At 39.3% G+C, this 18,054-nt stretch overlaps 1 pseudogene; it reads right to left on the bottom strand.

Annotated features, from left to right (window-relative positions):
- Nucleotides 1-17,487, bottom strand: part of LOC107151761 — a 128,544-nt pseudogene extending 111,057 nt beyond the window's left edge.
- Between the last annotated feature and the right edge of the window lie 567 nt (nt 17,488-18,054).

The following is an 18,054-nucleotide window of genomic DNA, read 5'->3' as shown; positions in this document are numbered from 1 at the left end:
AGAAATATCTTTCCCTACACTGAAATTTCCTCTGGATTTATCATCTATTGATGACTCTCGCCTGATCCAGTCTTCACTGTAATGTTCAGGCTTTTTAACAGTGAATACACTAGGCAGTCGTAAGGTGACAAGTTTTAGAAGGTATGCAGCTCACCACCGGCATCAGTTTGAAGGCATAAGTACCTTTTCTTTTTAATCCTGGACATCAGGAAGGGCTGAGGTTAAGTCCCCGTTTTTCTTAGCTAGCTAGCACATTATGAGATTTGGAAGAGCTGTTGCTGTCCTCCCCTGGTGTCATGACCTGTCTTTAGCCATGTGACCTTGGAGCCTGGTGAGGGGGCCGTAGATTGGAACTCATGACAGGGCTCTGAAATCAATTTATTATCTGTTTTTCTCCTTCTTGCCCAATCACAATGGATTGATCCACACTTGGGCTCCTCAGGGTTTCCTTTACTTAACTGGTTCAGCATTTTTTTTTCTTCTCCTGACCCCTAACCCTTAGGATAGGAAGGGAGTGAGTTGTTGATGGCGGGGGGGTGGACATATACCTCTCAAGTATTGACAAAACCATGTGTAGAAAGAATAAATAAATAAATAAAAGAAGGCAGGCAGCCAACTCAGAGGAGCTTTCAGACCTGCCTCCTGCAGGGACTTTGCACTTTGGGGCCCACAATTCACACATTACAACAGGATAAGCAGGAAGATAGCGGTGGTGTGCCTCAGGGGGGGTTGCTTTCCCAGCAGCAGAAACTATCTGTGCTCCCCAGTAAGTCCAGGAACAATCTCCACTTATTACACCAGCTCCAAACACAGTACTGTTTACAGCCGCACGCAGACAAGACACTAACCCTCACTTATTACTGTCGCTGTGGGGATTTATCTGCACCACACTCTCCTTGCATGGGGCCCACATTTTCATCCAGTAAAATCACATGTTGTTAACTCAATATATACAGTGAAAACAGCATGAATAATGGAACCTTTAATCCTTATTTCTCAAAATTAGATTTCCACTTTATCCTTCTCCCCTTTCTTCTCTTTTAAAAAAATTCTTCTCAGTGCCAAGCAGAATAGATGTTGTCAAGACCTTAGCGCTAAGCAGATTCTATGGTATTTCCATTCCATTACTAGGGTACCTTTGCAGATCCAATTTCTGGATGGATTGATTGTATTTCTTCCCCTGGTCACTTCACACGTGACTCATGAGAAATTAACATCATGCCTGTCACTGAGAAAGAGATGGCTCCATCGACACAGTACATTTCAGCAAATGGAGTGAAAATTTTATGTCTGATTAAACTCACACCTGTAATATCAGTACGTGAAGATGCACTCACATCTGTCCCTTTTCCTTAGTCTTCCTCTGTAAGGAGATTTATTGGGTTGGAATTATTTTTGATATTAAATCAGAAACCAGTAACACTAAATCAAACTTCAAGGATGCAGTTTGTGAAAGATTGGTAGGAGACAGTAAGACCTTTTAGTTTACATACCTAGTATTATGCAATATGCAGACAAATACATCTAAGGCTTGTACCAAGAATATTCAGGTTGTTAAATTTTCATTATTCCAGAGATAGGTCAGTAAAGCCAAATGGAACAGATTTGCATTGGCTGCTAAGATCAGCTTGCATAGACTGACTACCTTTTCCTTTTCAAGGTTTAGAAATGGTTACCCACGTTTCTTAAGTACCACAGCTCTTTTACAAACACATGTGTGTATTGCTTACATATATGCTCTAGATGTGTGTATGAATTGATGGGAGATTCCATGTGTTGTATGGGGATTGTCATGGTGGTTAAGAGGTCAGTTTCTGGTATACACTGGGTTCCAGTCCTGACTCTGCCTTACTTGCTAGGTGACCTTCGCTAAGTTCCTCATTACCCCTTCTGTAAATGGGATAAAATCATGAACCTCCCTTGGAAGGCTGTCCTGAGGACTTAAAGATAATGCATGTAAAGTGCCAACATAGTACCTGGCACATATTGAGTGTGCAATAAGCATTAATTGTCAATACCAAAGAGGAGGTTTAGTACGTAATAGATTAATTGATCTGTGACTCATATGGTCTTGATCAGAAACCACTGTCTTGAAAAAAAAAAAACCACATTGAATATTCTAGCTGAGATTGATTTACATTGATCATAAAAGTGGCCAAGATAATGAAGTGGTTGGTTAGGCGTGATCTATTTATTTAATGAATTTAAAAGCATCTTGAAATTTTTATCCAAATACCTCCTAAATTTATTTCTTTTTATGATCACTCCAAGATTTTAGAGACATAGGCAAATTTTAAAGAGATTTTTCTTCCACATGCTTCTCCCTTCGGATGGCTCCTTTTTAACAAGTGAAAGCCTTTGTTAATGTATCTGAAAAGATGTGAAGTCTTCATCAACGTCAAGTTCGTGATGGGAACTAAGTTGCAGCTCACTACTGTTTTCGTCTTTCCATCTTCCTAGGCTTTCAGAAGCCTGACAGTAAAGCTGCCCATGCACTGGGACGGCCCCAGTAGGAACAGGCCACAGCTCTCTTCTCAGGGGCCGTCCCAGTGCATGAGCAGCTGTGGCCCCGTTCCTACTGGCTGTCAGCACTTGCTCACTTTTGAGAAAGAATAACTGTGAAGAAGGGAGAAGGGAATGGGGTTAGATCCGATGCATGGGTCCAAACAGACCCTCCCAGGGCACCTTTGATCCCTGGGGAGCCAGCAGCCTGCCCTGTGCAGCCTCTTTGTGCCTGAAGAACCTCCCTCCAGAAACACCGAGCACGGCTATGTCAAGGCATTTTTCAAGCTTTAGCAAAACACCTTTGTCGGGAAAATAGATATTCCTGTTTTCATTTCGTACAATGGGAGATAAAGGTGGCTGAAAGGAAGAGATCTGTCTCATCCTCACCAGATGTGCCTGTGCAAGCCCTGGTGGAGGAGCTCATTTCTGGATGTGGAAAAGCTGGTCACTGCACTTTCCCCAGCTGGTTGCCTACGCCTTTCTTCTAACCAAGTGACAGAACGAGCATGTCCCAAAATCTTCTCATATGTCTGTGGAGTCCTGAATCTCCAGGATCTCTGAGGGCTTCCAGACAGACGTGTGCACTTGCACATCCATGGGCATGCAACCCTTGTAGGGTGGCAACTTCCATCTGTGAAGTTCCAAACAAGAGAGGAACAGAGAGGGGCAAGGACAAGTTGAAGACAGATTATCTTTTATGAAATTCCTGAATTTCCTGAAATTAGATGACACTCTAACTTGGTCATTCACCTATGGTGACTTCTTTTGTTCTTTCAAGTGGAAATGATGGTAAAGTCAGCATTGGTCTTCTTTTTTTTTTTGGTGGGGGAGGGGGATACTGGGGATTGAACTCAGGGGCACTCAACCATTGAGCCATATCCCCAGCCCTATTTTTTGTATTTTATTTAGAGACAGGGTCTCACTGAGTTGCTTAGTGCCTCCCTTTTGCTCCGAGGCTTGGCTTTGAACTTGTGAGCCTCCTATCTCAGCCTCCTGAGCCACTGGGATTACAGGCATGTGCCACCACACCTGGCAGCATTGATCTTCTTGTTTGCCTTACTGCCATTATCTCCACTCTGCCTTCTCCCTCCCTTCTCCTCCTGTGATTTCAGGCCCTTGAGATGACGTAAATCACCACTATGCCAGAACAACCTAAAGCCCTGCATGCCCTATAGGGATCAGGCTTGGTTATTGCTGGCTGGTGCCTATTAGCAGATAAACAGTTTTGCAAGTGACAGCATTACTTCATTTCTAGTCTGTCCAGTTCAGACCTTGCAGCAGATTTAATGACTGAATGTGTCTTTGCTTTTACAATGTATCATTTTCTCAGAAACTAAATTTGGTTTAAATGGGGCTCTAAGATTTCAGTAGCGGTGCTCCAGGATTTTGTCAAAGCATAATTGTCATGAAGTGAAGGAAAATGAATAAATAGGTAATCCAACCAATTTTTATTAATAGATGATAGTTTGTTTCTAACAATATCTAGACCACTGCTTTTTTTTTTTTTTTTTTTTTTNGACATCAGGAAGGGCTGAGGTTAAGTCCCCGTTTTTCTTAGCTAGCTAGCACATTATGAGATTTGGAAGAGCTGTTGCTGTCCTCCCCTGGTGTCATGACCTGTCTTTAGTATTGTCTGGCTTACAACTTCAAGGCCCCGGGGCAGGGTCCATTTAAATGAAGTTGAATGGCATCTGGTACATCAGTGTTGCTCACATGCTACTTGACTATTTTGATGAAGTCCTACCTATGACACTCCCCTTTATTAAGAATATAATGAATTGAATTTTTTTTAACTGAATCAATTTTATATAAATTTTATATCTTACTCTGTCTTGGAAATGGGATAAATAGATACAGAAAATTCTATAATTCTAAAAAAGTAGAATAGTTAAATGAGGTTAGAGTTAAATAAGTTGAATCCAGAAATAAATGCTTATTTCTGAATTTGCATAGGAAATAGTGTACATCATGACTCTATAGGTCAGAGATGTGCTGAAATACAGTTGATTTTGCTTTGGACTTTAGGAAATATCTTTATAGCAAAGGAAATTTGTCCTTTTGTTATGCCTTAATAGCAAACAGGTGTATTGATGTTGCAAATATGGGTGAGTGCCAAATTGTTTCAATAACTGAATTCATAGCTAACAGTTGAACAGTGTTTGGTGACTGAAGGACATTATGTCAGGTGGTTAGCTGACTGATATCAACATGCTGAATTGATTTGTGTGTGTGAACTGCATTAATTTGAACTCCTCTCTGGTTTATCTAGCTTAGGTTTTTTTTCATAAAATATGCTATTCTTTATAAAACTGCAGAGATCCTGTAATGAGTGGCAAGCCTGTGATAAAGAGGCTCAGAATCTAGTTCACATTACCCATCGTGGGTCAACCTCTAAATTGTCAGCTCCCTGAGATGTAGAAGAAACAGAATGACATGACCAAGGCAGATGCCTCACATTTTTATCCAACTTGTGCATCGTGATAGACTCCTGAATTGTGAGTAAAATAGAACACCCATGTAGGAAATAGGAGGGCAGGGGTTCTTTTTTTAAGGTTCCTATTTTTTCTTCCTCCTCTTTCCAGCAGGGGGTAGTCTGACATCAGAGTTTTTTAGAAAAGGCATTGACCGAAGAGCTCTGGAATCTGTAGTCTCTTAGCTGTCTTCCAATGGAGGAAGAGTCATCCAAACCAGGACAGATCTTGCTATCTTGATGAATCAGACCTGCCACTCAAACTTAGTGTTAAATGATATTAGCACAAAGGCAACCATTCAGCTACTTTAAACTGCACCTAAACTACAGATAAAAGAAATTAAAGATGCATCTAGTCACGTGCAAGAGATCTCACGTTTTGGCAGATTCACATATGTTTCTACTTTCTGGCTATATATATGTAGGTGCACTGCTTTCTCTCTCTCTTGAGAGTCTATCCTTTAAAGCTGCGACATTGCCCCTGAGCCTCTACAGCTAAATCATTGCCCTGATGGTGGATGCCATCATCAACAACTAAAGCCTTCCCACTCTTGCTCCTGTCTTGTTAGGCTGAACTTACAATTTGAACCTCTTTTCTAGTTAAAGGTAATTCTTAATATGCAAAACTGTTCCTCAGTGTTAAAAACTTGAAAAATTGAAGCAAACACTGACTTGATCCACTATGGGAGCCACTAGCCACACATGACTATTAAATTTAAATTAAATAAAATTAAACACTTCTCCAGTGTCTAGACTCATTCCAATGCTTCATAGTCACATGTGAGAAGTGGCTACTGTGTGAGACTATGCAGTTACAGAACATAATATCAGAGTATTCTGCAAAACAGAACTGCTCTAGAGGCAAGTAGACAGTTCTTATTCTGGTCCCTAAGTGAAACTTTCCAAAAAAGCCTCCTCCATGCTACTGTTTTCATTAGTTAGCTCGGTAGGATGAGTGGGAAGGGGGACTCCTCCTTTCGTAGGGTCATTCTGTCTGAACCTTGCTGTTAAGGATGTAACTATTGAAGCGTTGGCATGGTGATAAATGTACATGTGTACAGGTAACTACACTTCCAAATGCTTCCTTCTTTGTGACTGCTTTAGTCAGATCAGCTAAACATGGGCTGCAGAGAACACTGTTCTGAAAAAATTGGAAAGAAGGGGGAAATTGAATTATAATTATCCTTGTACAATCTATTTGCAGGTAGCATTTCTTCCACCTAAAGTATTAGATAAAGACTGATTTTAAGTAGAAAAGGGATGTAGACCCAGTTTACATTCCTGCAGTTATGGAAAGTTCTTCTCAATACTTTTTTTAAAAAAATGTTTCTCTCAGTTCCTTTATTAAAATATGAGGTTTTGCTAACAGGTGAACAGTGTTTAGATGAGAACACTTATTCAAAAGGCTGTAAAACATTGCTTACTAGTCTAAATGCAAAAGAACAGAGAGGTACAATTAGTGTAATTATTAATGATACCGCTTTGCATTCTCAAAACTGTCCCAGTTTGAGTGATAAATTATATGGTCACTATTTAAACTGTGTAATAAATCCTAAATGTTTACAAATTGACTAAATTTAGAGATACTCTCCTTGTTAATATTTTAGTCTGCATTTCCTTCTGAATTGCTCAAAGCTGCATTCAAGATCTCCAGTTCTTTGCTTTCTTTCTACTCTGTTGAAAAATTTATCACTCCAGGAAATCTCCTGTCTCCTTGTGGACCCCATTCCCATTTCTGTCCCTTACTGGGGAATCATCTTAAAATTCTGGGAGATGTTTTCATGATCACATTGGGTTTATACACTTCTTGTCATCACAAAACTCCTTTTGCAATTTGTTTCACAACTCTGACTGATTCTGAGCCTTTGTGCCTTAGTGGTTCCATTTATTAAGTGGGGACATCCATGCTTGAAAACTGCCTCATAGGAATGTAATGGGGAGAAGTGTGGTTTGGTTTTTTAAAGGACTTTGAAGTTTCTAGATGAAAGATATTGCCATAATTCAAAGCATTAGCTAAGAAAGATGCCAAATTGCTTTACATATGTATATCACTTAGCATCTTTAGATGAGTGGCACAGCACTCCTGAAAAAACCCACCCCTCATGCCTTTTTATGAATCACCATGCCACAGTATTGGGAAGATATCAGTGGATACCATGCTGTCATGCAAAGCTAGAAGCTCTGGTTGTAGGGTCTTCCCTTTCTTCCAAAACACCTCCAGATAGAGGAAGAGGGGACACATTTTCTCAGGGCACAATAAGGCAACAGGCCTCTGACAAAAAGACAGCTGCCGAAAGCCCTGTATGGGATGCACATGATTTCATTTGCATTTTGATTTCTGTGATTTAACTGAAGGCACAGGTTGTCTCTGCCAAATATCCCTGGCCTATCAAGGGATCCAAGGTAGAACTGCCCAGAGCAGGCTGACTTATGAGGACTGCCACTGCAGCACAACCAGCGCATCCCTAAACATTTAGTAATAAAAAATCTGTTGTTCTTTGGTCGCCAGGATTTAACAAGCCTAATCCCTAGGAGAGGCGATAAAAATTCATTAATCTAATTAAATACTTCTTATTGCCAAAGTGACTTTGTAGAGTAGCTTTGCTGAAGGATAAGTGCAAAGTAAAATGGGGTCCCAGCAGAGAAACAAACGTTAGACTTGAGCAAGCTGGTGCACGCTTCATTAAACTCATAATTATCCTTTGGTTCTAAGTAGCTGATAATATTTAATGAGTATCCAAGATAATTTAAAGAAAATGTTTACTAATGAGGTACAAACAGTGCCATGGAACACGGATACCTAGGGTGCCATAACCGTGTATCTTCCTGCTGAATCTTGTTCGTTGGATCTTGGGAGAGAGACCAGAGGCACAGTCACAGACATTTAAGCCTTGTGGAGTAAATGTGATGGTAAAAAAACCACATTGCTAGAAGCCAAATGTGTAGAAAGTTCTATGAGGCAGAGAGAATGCTAAGAAAATTTATTACCAGCATAGGGATTTAGAAAAAATAAAAGTATTGAGAAAAGACCAAGTGCTCTTTTATAAGAGAAATAATTAAAGGGCTGGAGTGTTTCAGAGTTGAGGAGCTGTCCCATAGAAAATAAGCAGATATGTTCTCACTGTCATTAAGAGCCCAAAATGAGGATCAATAGGTAGGAGCTTCAGGGGGATAGATTTATCATCGACCTAAGAGCATTTCCCAATGCTTAGTACTGACTGGATGTAGAATGGGTTTCTTTGAGAGAATGGTGGAGTCCTAAGCACTGACTGAATGACTATTTTGGGAAATACTGAAGAGAGAATATTTGGAAGTTTGCTAAATATCCTGTTCCCCTCACTCTGCAGTAAATGAAACATGTGTGGAATTTAGGAGTGAGGGTAATATTTTCTCTGACCAATGGATGTAAGCAGAAGTGATATATGCCATTTCTGGGCAGAAGATTCAAGAGAAATGATGCAGTTTTCTGTGTCTCTTTTTCCTTTACCACAAAAAGCTGTCCATGTGTGATCAACCTAGTCAACAAATGAATACAATATGGTGCAGAACCTCCACTGACCTATGCTAGACATTAGCATGAGCAGAAACAAACCCTTGATGTTTTTTGAACCATCAGGATTTGGGGATTGCATATTACTGCAGCATAACAGACCCTATCCTGACTGACACAGACTCTTCTTGATTTAGGTGACCTCTAAAACCACTTCCATACCTGAAGTTTTCAGGTTGTGATACCATCTGTGTATTTTTTGTTGTTTACTTCCTTTATTTCTTCCTTGTAATTGAGCTTTAATTGTCAAAGTTTATAGAGTCAATGAAAAATCATGAATTGTTGGGTTGGAAGTGTAACTCAGTGGTAGAGTGCTTGCCTCGTATGCAGGAAGCCCTGGTTTGATCCCCAGTACACACACACACACACACACACAAACACACACACCACGAATCATGAATTGTCAAAGTTACTCTTGAAAATAATGAAAAACATCCATAAAAACATGTACAATTATAATGAAGTAATTGGATTTTATTTTTAAGGATCACATTGCATGACAATACATATTTAAATTCTAGAATTATATCTGTAGTAGGAAGATGCGCATATTGTGATTGTTACCAGGAAACTGAGGCCACAATGACTGAAAGAAAATTGAAATTGGTGTCTCCCATTTCATGTTGATTGGGGGCTTAAGTGCTCTGAGTGGAGCGGGGGTAGAGACCCTGTGCTTTAAATTGTCTCTTTTTCTCCCCACTCTGACCCTGTGTGTTACATTCACCTAAGTTACAGGTGCCATTCCACAGCGCAGTTGCACTGGACTTCCTTTCTTCCTTGCGGTGTGAGTGTTAAAAGGCAAGCCCAGATCTTGAACCAAAGTGACCACAGGTTTAGGGAGACCAGCAAATTTGGACAATATCCTTTGGTGCTTATTTCTTGGAAGGGTATTTTGTGGGGAGGTATGGACTTAAATCCTCACCTGATCCTTGTACTGGCCAGTCTTTAACCTTGGCCTGGAGTTGGCTGAGCAGTAGGCTCAGAGCAAATGGGCACCCACATTCTCTTTGCCTAGTTCATTTAGGACTAGGGAAGCACAGAAACAAATGAATATGAAACAGACTGTGACATATGGTTTTGGTGCTGAAGACAGTCAGACGGAGTAAAACTGAGAGTCATTTTGGCATAAAGACAGTCAATGGTGCTTTATTTTCTTGCAGACTCACCTTAAGAGAATTCAAGTCAGATAAAGAGGTAAAGCGTTTTATAGGTTCCCCTTCTTACTAACAGCAGCAATGTCAATGCACTGGGCAAAGGGAAGGTGATGGGAGAGATGATCAAGACGTGTATCAGGATTAAAGGAAGAGGAGGCAAGGCCAGACTCATGCAAGTCTTCAAGCATCAAGAAAGAGAACTTTCAGCATGGATTATAGGAAAATGTTAAATAAACTAACAGCTTTTGGTCAGTCAAGAATTGCAACAGTTGGCTATGGATCATTGCTTAAACACCTTTAACTACTCAAGGCTTAGGGTCTTGGATATTATAGTAGGTTGAATAGTGGGTACTGAAAGATATCAAGTACAAAAACTGCATGCATCACCTCTAATGCAAAAATTAAAAGAAATTAAAAATATCTAGCAAACAAACAAACCAAAACCAAAATCAAACCAAACAAAAAAAGATCATGTACTGATCATTGGAATTTGTAAATATTACCTTATTTGTAAAAAAAAAAAAAAGTCTTTGCAGATGGAATTGTTAAGAATCTTGAGAAGATTATCATGTATTATCTGGGTGATCTTTAAATGTGCCCTTATATGAGAGTGGAAGGAGATAGGATGGACAGGAGAGGCAATGTGATCCTGGGGGCAGACTTAGGAGCGGTGTGGTCCCAAGTCAAGGAAGGCCACAGCCTAGAAAAGCCCAAGAGTAGCAGGAAGCATCGCCCTGCTGACACTTTGATTCCAGACTTCTGGCCTCTAGAACTGTGAGAGTATAAGTTTCTGTTGTTTTAAGCCATTTAGTTTGTGGTAATCTGTTGTAGCAGCCCTAAGAAAAAAATATAAAAATGAAAAATGTGAGAGGATCCTGGGCCACCGTTTCTTTAATATTACTGGCCAGGCATCCACCTTCCTAGAAATGCCAGAAATTTCTGTGAAGTGTTCTGTCCAAACTCTATATTACAGGAAAACTCTTACAAGGTTCCCAGTTCCTCCAGGGTAGTGTTGAGCAGTCTGGATGGAACCCCTCATGATTCTGGTGGACTGCTGGGTGGGGGGCTGGGGAGTAGTACATAATGAGAAACTTCTGATTTGTCCCACCTTGAGATGTCCTCTTCTATGGAAATGAATGTTTCTGGTTAAACTCTATATCCATGCAAATTTCAGTCTTTTTCAACCAAATGGGAGATTGGTTACCTAATAATAGATGAGAATTAGGGGGTCTATAAACTGTAATGGTTTGGCTTCTGTTGCTTCACAAGAGGTGAAATTCTTGCTAATAATAGGAGACCGACAACACGCCTTGATGATATTTTCAGAAGACTACATATATATAAAGCTCATCAACAGGGATCAGGTAAGATGACTTCTTAACAGTACTCACAAGGCTCACAACCAGGGGGTGGTTTTAATGCAGGAAGAGTGTAATTTTAACAGCTGCTTTTCCTGCTTCTGAGAACAGTTTTGCAGATGTGTTACCTATTGTGCAGCACAAAAGGTGCCAGCATAGTAAGCAGCCATCAATACAGAGTCAGAAGCTGTCTGTTCACATCTTGGAAATATAAGCGCATGATAACGGCTTGAATACTTCATCTTGTAGACACAGTGAGATTCATAAAACTGTCTTTTAGCCATTTTAGAGTTGAATCTTTCTCACCCTCCAAAGCACTCCTTCAAAAACTAGCAGGCATTTTACAATTGAGCAGAGAAGCTGATACTTGTAAAACTGCTTTAAGGGGCATAGTAAATGGAAATAGCTGTCTTAACTTCAGACCAGCTGGGAATGCAATTTCTATTTTATGTAAAATGAAATGATATCTGGTTAGCTTTATTTTTTAATACTCATCTTTATTATTTTTCCTGAATTTTATGGCTGTTAAGAAATTTTCCATTTATAAAATTATATTCCTGGTGTTGTTATGCAGAATGATTGTTTAAAGTTATTATAAACTTTCCTATTCTCAGTTCACTCTCGATGCACTTGCCCCACCTGCTACTTTCTCCCAACCTCAACTCTCACCAGTAAATAGCTTCGCCCAGTCTATCCTTGTATCCTGAAATAGAAATTTGAGGCAATATTCTGGCTAATTAAAAATGCAAAAAGTTATTTTACCCAATGCATGCTTTGAGCTAATTATCCAAATACTACTTTGCACCTCCCTAGTTAAGACCCTCTGGGTTACCAGAACCTTAACCCAAGCAGTAAATTAATCCTCTGATGGGATTAATTGAGTGGTAACTGAAGGCAGGTGGGGTGTGGCTGGAGGAAGCGTGGTATTAGGGGTGTGGCTATGGGGTATATATTTGTATCTGGCAAGTAGAATTTCCCTCTCTCTTTCTTTCTCTCTGCTTTCTGAACCTTATGTGAGCTGGTTCCCTCTGCTCTTCTGCCATGATGTTCTGCCTCACCTAGAGCCCCCAGGAATGCAGCCAGCTTCTATGGACTAAGACCTCTGAAACTGTGAGCCCTCAAATAAACTTTTCTCCCCTAAAGTTGTTCTGGGCAGATCTTTTAGTCACAGCAGTGAAAAATCTGACTAAAATATCTACCTTCTCCATTTTTTCCCCTAGATTCCTTCTCTCCTATAAATCAAAATGTAACTGCATTACAACCTATTCTCTTCAGACCTTGCTGTCTACGTTCCAAGGTGACACCTAGGTTTTTTGCTAATAGAGATACTAGGTTTTGTATTTAGCTTTCAGAGTTTTTAGGAAGAAAAAGACATTATTATTATTATTATTATTTTAGTGTTTGAAGGAATCATGTTATATATATACTGACAGTAAAAATCATGGGTGATTTCTTTCCTATTGTTTTAGTGTAAAAAAATTAGAAGCTGGTTCTGAATTCTCCAATCTTTATATATATAGTATATTTCTTAGAAACACCTTGTGGCCTGGCACATTATGAAAGAAATAGCTTCCAATTCCAGCCCAAGCAAATGCCTTCCTCGGAAGCTGTGTGTTTGGTGAGGGATGGGAGAAGCATTTCCTCTTATCCTTGGTCAGAAAATAGTAAGACAAGGACAATCTGCAACACGTGTGGATTACAAAAAGAGAACTTTGCATCACTCATAAACCAGAAAGGGTTCAGTTTCTGTGTGTGTGTGTGTGTGTGTGTGTGTGTGTGTGTGTGTGAGTGTTAGCAGAAGAGTTGACCTATATTACTTAGGACTGTCATTTCTTACTATGGCCTACTTGCTTTTGTTTTCTGGAGATCAGTTCTCCTATATCACTTGGGTTTTCACAAAGGCATAATTTTTTTTTCTTGTCTTTGGAGAGTCATTTGATTTTCAGCAGTTTCTTTAGCAACGTTCTGTACCATCTGCATGAATTATAATATAGGCCCCATGAATGCCATGTTATGCCTCTTGCTGTAGACCCTCCTGATGTAGTTTTTTAACTTTCATGATCCCACAGCTTGGGTAGGGTGTGGACCACCCAAAAAAGTTTGGCACTTTGGGCAGAAATTTTATGTATAGATTAAACATTAAACCTCAGTATGATCTTTTCTTTTTAAAACATCTGGCCAACTTGGATTCATTATTTCTTGCCCATGGTTTTCCATAGGGCAGTTTTTGGTGAGTACTTTAAATTAATTAACATTTTGAGTCTGTGATGCTGCAGAGAATTCCCAGAAAGCTGTCAAGGTAGAAATCTACTAGCAATTTCTTTCAACTATCTGGATTAGGTCACATGAAACAGAAAAACCAGGGAAAGTTATATTCCACCATATTTAGGCTGGGACTGTTTTGGTCACTAACTTATTTGAGAAGTGCTATTAAAGCTATGGATTCTTTCCCGGTTGGTATATTTTGCACATACAGACAAAATTTGTGTATTAACACTCTGGAACTTATCTACGAACTCTCATCAATAATCTAGGCATAGATATCATATTGTAAATTGTGAAATGAAATGAACAATCCATATCCCATATCCAATGGCTCAAATGTGACCAGAGAGTGATTTATTATCTAAGAATTCTGGCTACCTTAGCTTAATGGACTAAAGGAGAGGAGGAACCTGCCTAAGCATTATTGACTTTTTTTGTTTCATTCACTTATATGGATATGGTACAGGTAATGGATATATTATAAATATAATGTTCTAACCAAAGTAATTAGAGCTTTGGTGAACAATTTTCTGTTGCTCTTGATTTAAGAAAGATATTGATGACAATTTCCATTTGTGTTGCCATGATATTTTTATTTTATGCTACATATTATGGGTGTTTAAGCCATAAACACAAAGACTCAGAAGAACAATCTGATACAATGAACATATATATTTAGGATTTATTATTTCAATTATTTATTAATCCAACAAGTATTTATTGTGGATCCCTATGGGACTGGTCAAGCTCTGGCTTGAGAAATAGTAATGAACAAGACAGATATGATTAGGAATCAACTTTGTAGGTCTTTTTTTTTTTTTTTTAAAAAGGAACAATATTTATGGATATGAAAAGTTGACTGGGAAGAGCAGATATGTGTTTTACATTTTTCTTTCCTTTAAACAATGTCAGCAGTGGATTTCTGGATCGGAGGAGATGTGCTACAGAAGAACACTCAGAAGGAGGCAAATATGATGGATTTTAATAGCAAAAGTTGTAATTCCTGCAGTAGTCAGGAATGGAGATTCCTCTGTGCAGGGAATACCGAGAGAAGTCCATATTGAAAAGCGAGAGAAGGGAAGCCTTCAGCAAGCCTGGAAAATTACCCTACTGCTTGAATTGCAAGGGAAGCTTACCGTTGTAATAAGCTATAAGGTGAGAAGCTTTTTGAAAGACCCGAGGAAAGTCTAGTGAATCAATTATCTCCACAACCATAAAAGAGCCTCCTCCTTTGTAGACAAAGATGAGAACAGCAATAAAGTCGTGCAAGGACCCGACACACTGGCTGCCAATCATGTGCCCGCCTGGTTTGCGGAAAAGGCTGACTGCAGGGGATAAAGCTGTCAAGGTGTAAAGGACACTTTCCAAGACTGGTCAAGGGGACACACCAAGGGCCAGGGCCCCTGGCCTGCTTTGTTTTAGAAAATAAAGAAAAATAAGCAATTGAAAGAAGGACAAAATGTCATCAGTTGGTTTTCTGTATATAGGAAAAGTATAATGTTGTTACTAACATAATTATATTTTCCCTACCCCTTAGTTTAGGGTGATACTTTTGTTTTAAAGGTGAGATGAAAATTAAGTAATGAATTATGAGTAAAGAATTCACTGGTAAAATTAGGTTTTAAGCCATACATTTATTATGTATTTCAGCAGCTGCTTGCAGGTAGGTTAGAATCCTGGGGAGTTTTTAAATAATGAATTATGTCAAAGTAAAATATTTCCTCCTATTTTAGGAGTTAAACACGTAAGTTACGATTACCAAACATCACGTTATATATCAAGTAGTTGGGCAGAACAGTAGGATCACTGATTATATGAGGAAGAAATCCAGATTGGGCTATGTGGACTTGTGTCATGCATGGCTGTCCAGCATCATTTGTGTGCCATATCTAAATTTTGATGATTTCCCACACATTGAATATTGTTTTCTGAAGGTAGAGTCCAAGACCTAGATATGTCAGGCTCTCTTTCAGCTGGGCGAACAGATATATAAACTAAACTTTATCATTCAGATGCACAGGATTGAAATTTGAACACAGAAATAAGCAACAGGAGATGGTGTCCTGATGAAGGGATCTAGTTCCTAAGGGGTCTGTAATGGAGCTCCTAGCTCCTCAGTTAGAATGTTGAGCCCAATTCTGCGATTTTTGTCTTTGAAGCATAAACTAGCCCAAGCAAATTATGCTGTTTGTCACCAAGAACAGTGTCATAGTCCATTTTCAGTTGCTGCTATAACAAAACACCTGGGAATAGGTAATTTTTGAAGAAAAGAGGTTTATTTTGGCTAATGGTTCTGGAGTCTGGGAAGGTGATGGTGTCTTGGCTTCTGGTGGAGGGTCATGTGTTGTGTCATATCATGGGAGAGAAGAAAAAAGGGGAAGCAGGCATTCGCAGATGGAACATGAGTGGGAGAAAGAGTGAGGGGAGTTGCCAGCCTCAGTTGCTTTCATGATAACAACCTGCTCTCATGGCAGCTAATTCACTTCCCACTTTGTGGGATTGAGTTAATCTAACACAGAGATTCCAAGTTTGTGCCCTTAACCTTCCCACTTAGCTGAGATGCAGCCTTAGGTCCTTCTCTACTCAGTACTGTTAGGCCAGGAGTCAGCAAACCACATCTGACCCACAGTCTGTTTTTGTAAATAAAGTTTTATTGAGACACACGTATTTGTTTATATATTATCTATGGTTGCTTTTTTACTATAATAGCCAGAGTTGAGTAGTTGTCATAGAGATCATATGGCATGCAAATCTCAAAATATTTACTATCTTACCCTTTATGGAAAAGTTTGCTGAGCATTGGGGCAGGTGGTTGCTTCAAATAGTAGGATCTGGCATGTGAAATGGAACCTGTTTGCCTTCCCTGCTCTAACACATCCTGGTAGCCATAGTTTTCATTAGCAGTATTAGTATTCAATACAGTCCTGATCAGGAGGCTAGTGGCAAAGAGATTATACAGACATAAATAAAGGAATAAATCCACAATATGTTAGAGGGCATGTACACTATTCTCTTGACTGAATACGACCTTTGATTAGAGTGGTGATTTAGGAACCTGTGCTTTCTCACTAGGTGAATATTACCTCTTTGGATGATTACGCTGGTAAATTTCAACTAAAAGAAAAAAAAAAGACAATGAAAAAGAAAAGAAACTTGATCAAGATTGCTTTCTAAGTTGGCATTTATTATATGTCTTCAAACAAACTGGACAATGGCTATTGTGAAAGACCATTGGTTCAAGCCAAAGATAAAGAAAATCCATAGGTGATAGCTTCAGATCCACAAGGTCAACGTTGATACCTGAACTTCAACTTTTGATACAGAGTGTTCCAGATCAGAAAAATCTGATATCTCAAAACCTTAGGAGAAAGTTACTGAGTTGACTATGTCTTTAGCTGAATATCCCCTTAAGCTGCCTCATACCATGACTTTGAGGTTTGTTGCCTGCTGTGTGGAATCACATTGTTAACTGCCTAACCAGATTCTCCTAGTTGTTGGTGACCCAAGGCCAATGCCATCCCCTCCAGAGCGGTTTCCCAGATCTCCTTTCCTGGGCTTCCCTCTGTAGAGGGCTCTTTATGTTATGTAGCACTCATTTAGTTCTCACCTCCTCCAGTCAATGGAACAGGAACTGGGTTCTTTATCTCTGTGTTCTCAGCACACAGAATAATTCCAAGTGCACAGGAGATGTTCAAAATATATTATAAGAATTTCCCCCCTTTTCCAGAGGCAGAGTCCTGTGAGGTTTGCTCTTGTGACTTCTTCATCAGCACAAGAGGGTAAATGACTTCTTGTCTAATTTCAAATAAAAGGGAGGGGAAAAAAAAGGGAAGAATGCATTATTATACAATGCATGCAACTCAGGTTAGTGGAATTCTGTTTTTTTTTTTAACTTTTATGCTTGTTATGATTTAGATATGAGGTGTCCCCCAAAAACTCACATGTGAGACAACCCAAGAAGGTTTAGAGGTGCACTGATTAGGTGATGTTCTCATAACCCAATCAGTGCATTAATCCTGATAGGGATTAGCTAGGTGGTAGGGTAGGTTGGCAGGGTGTGGCTGAAGGAGGTAGTTGCCTGGTGGTATGCCTTTGGGATTTATATTTTGCTGTAGTGGAGACTGCTCTCTCTGCTTCCTGATGCTATGTCCTAACCTGCTTTCCTGTGCCACACTCTTCCTCCATGATGTGCTGCCTCATCTCAGGTCCAGAACAATGGAGCCTGCTGTCTATGGACTGAGACCTCTAAAACCGTGAGCCCCCAAATAAATTTTCCACCTCTAAATTTGTTCTTGTAGGGTCTTTTGGTCACAGTGGCTAAAATACTGACTCAAAATAATGCTTTTGTATTATTTTCTACATTTCCTATATGGGTATATATTTTTATTTTTATAATGGAAAAATAGATATTAGTAACTGTTTGAAACAGTAAAATAAAATGAAAAAGATGTCAAACAGACTAGTTATCATTTACTACAAAGTTAAAACCTTCAAGTGTATTAGACTAAACATATTAGTTTTAAGATTCTACATAAAATATGGGTAACTAGGAAACAAAGTAGCCTCCCTCTAACTTTATGAAAGTTACATAATGATGTTGAAACATTAGGATGGTTAGAATGAATACTGGGATTGCAAACATTGGTTTGGCCTAATGTTAACTCTAGAGTGTGTTCCTGTATTCAGTTTGCTTTTTCCTCTGTCCTTATAAACATGTCCTCTGTATCCTACAGAAGGAATGCACATGAAAAG

This window comes from Marmota marmota, unplaced genomic scaffold, assembly GCF_001458135.2.
Source record: "Marmota marmota marmota unplaced genomic scaffold, marMar, whole genome shotgun sequence".
Classification (NCBI taxonomy): domain Eukaryota; kingdom Metazoa; phylum Chordata; class Mammalia; order Rodentia; family Sciuridae; genus Marmota; species Marmota marmota.
Note: the sequence above shows the minus strand (reverse complement) of the source record. Positions and strands in the feature narration are given on the sequence as shown.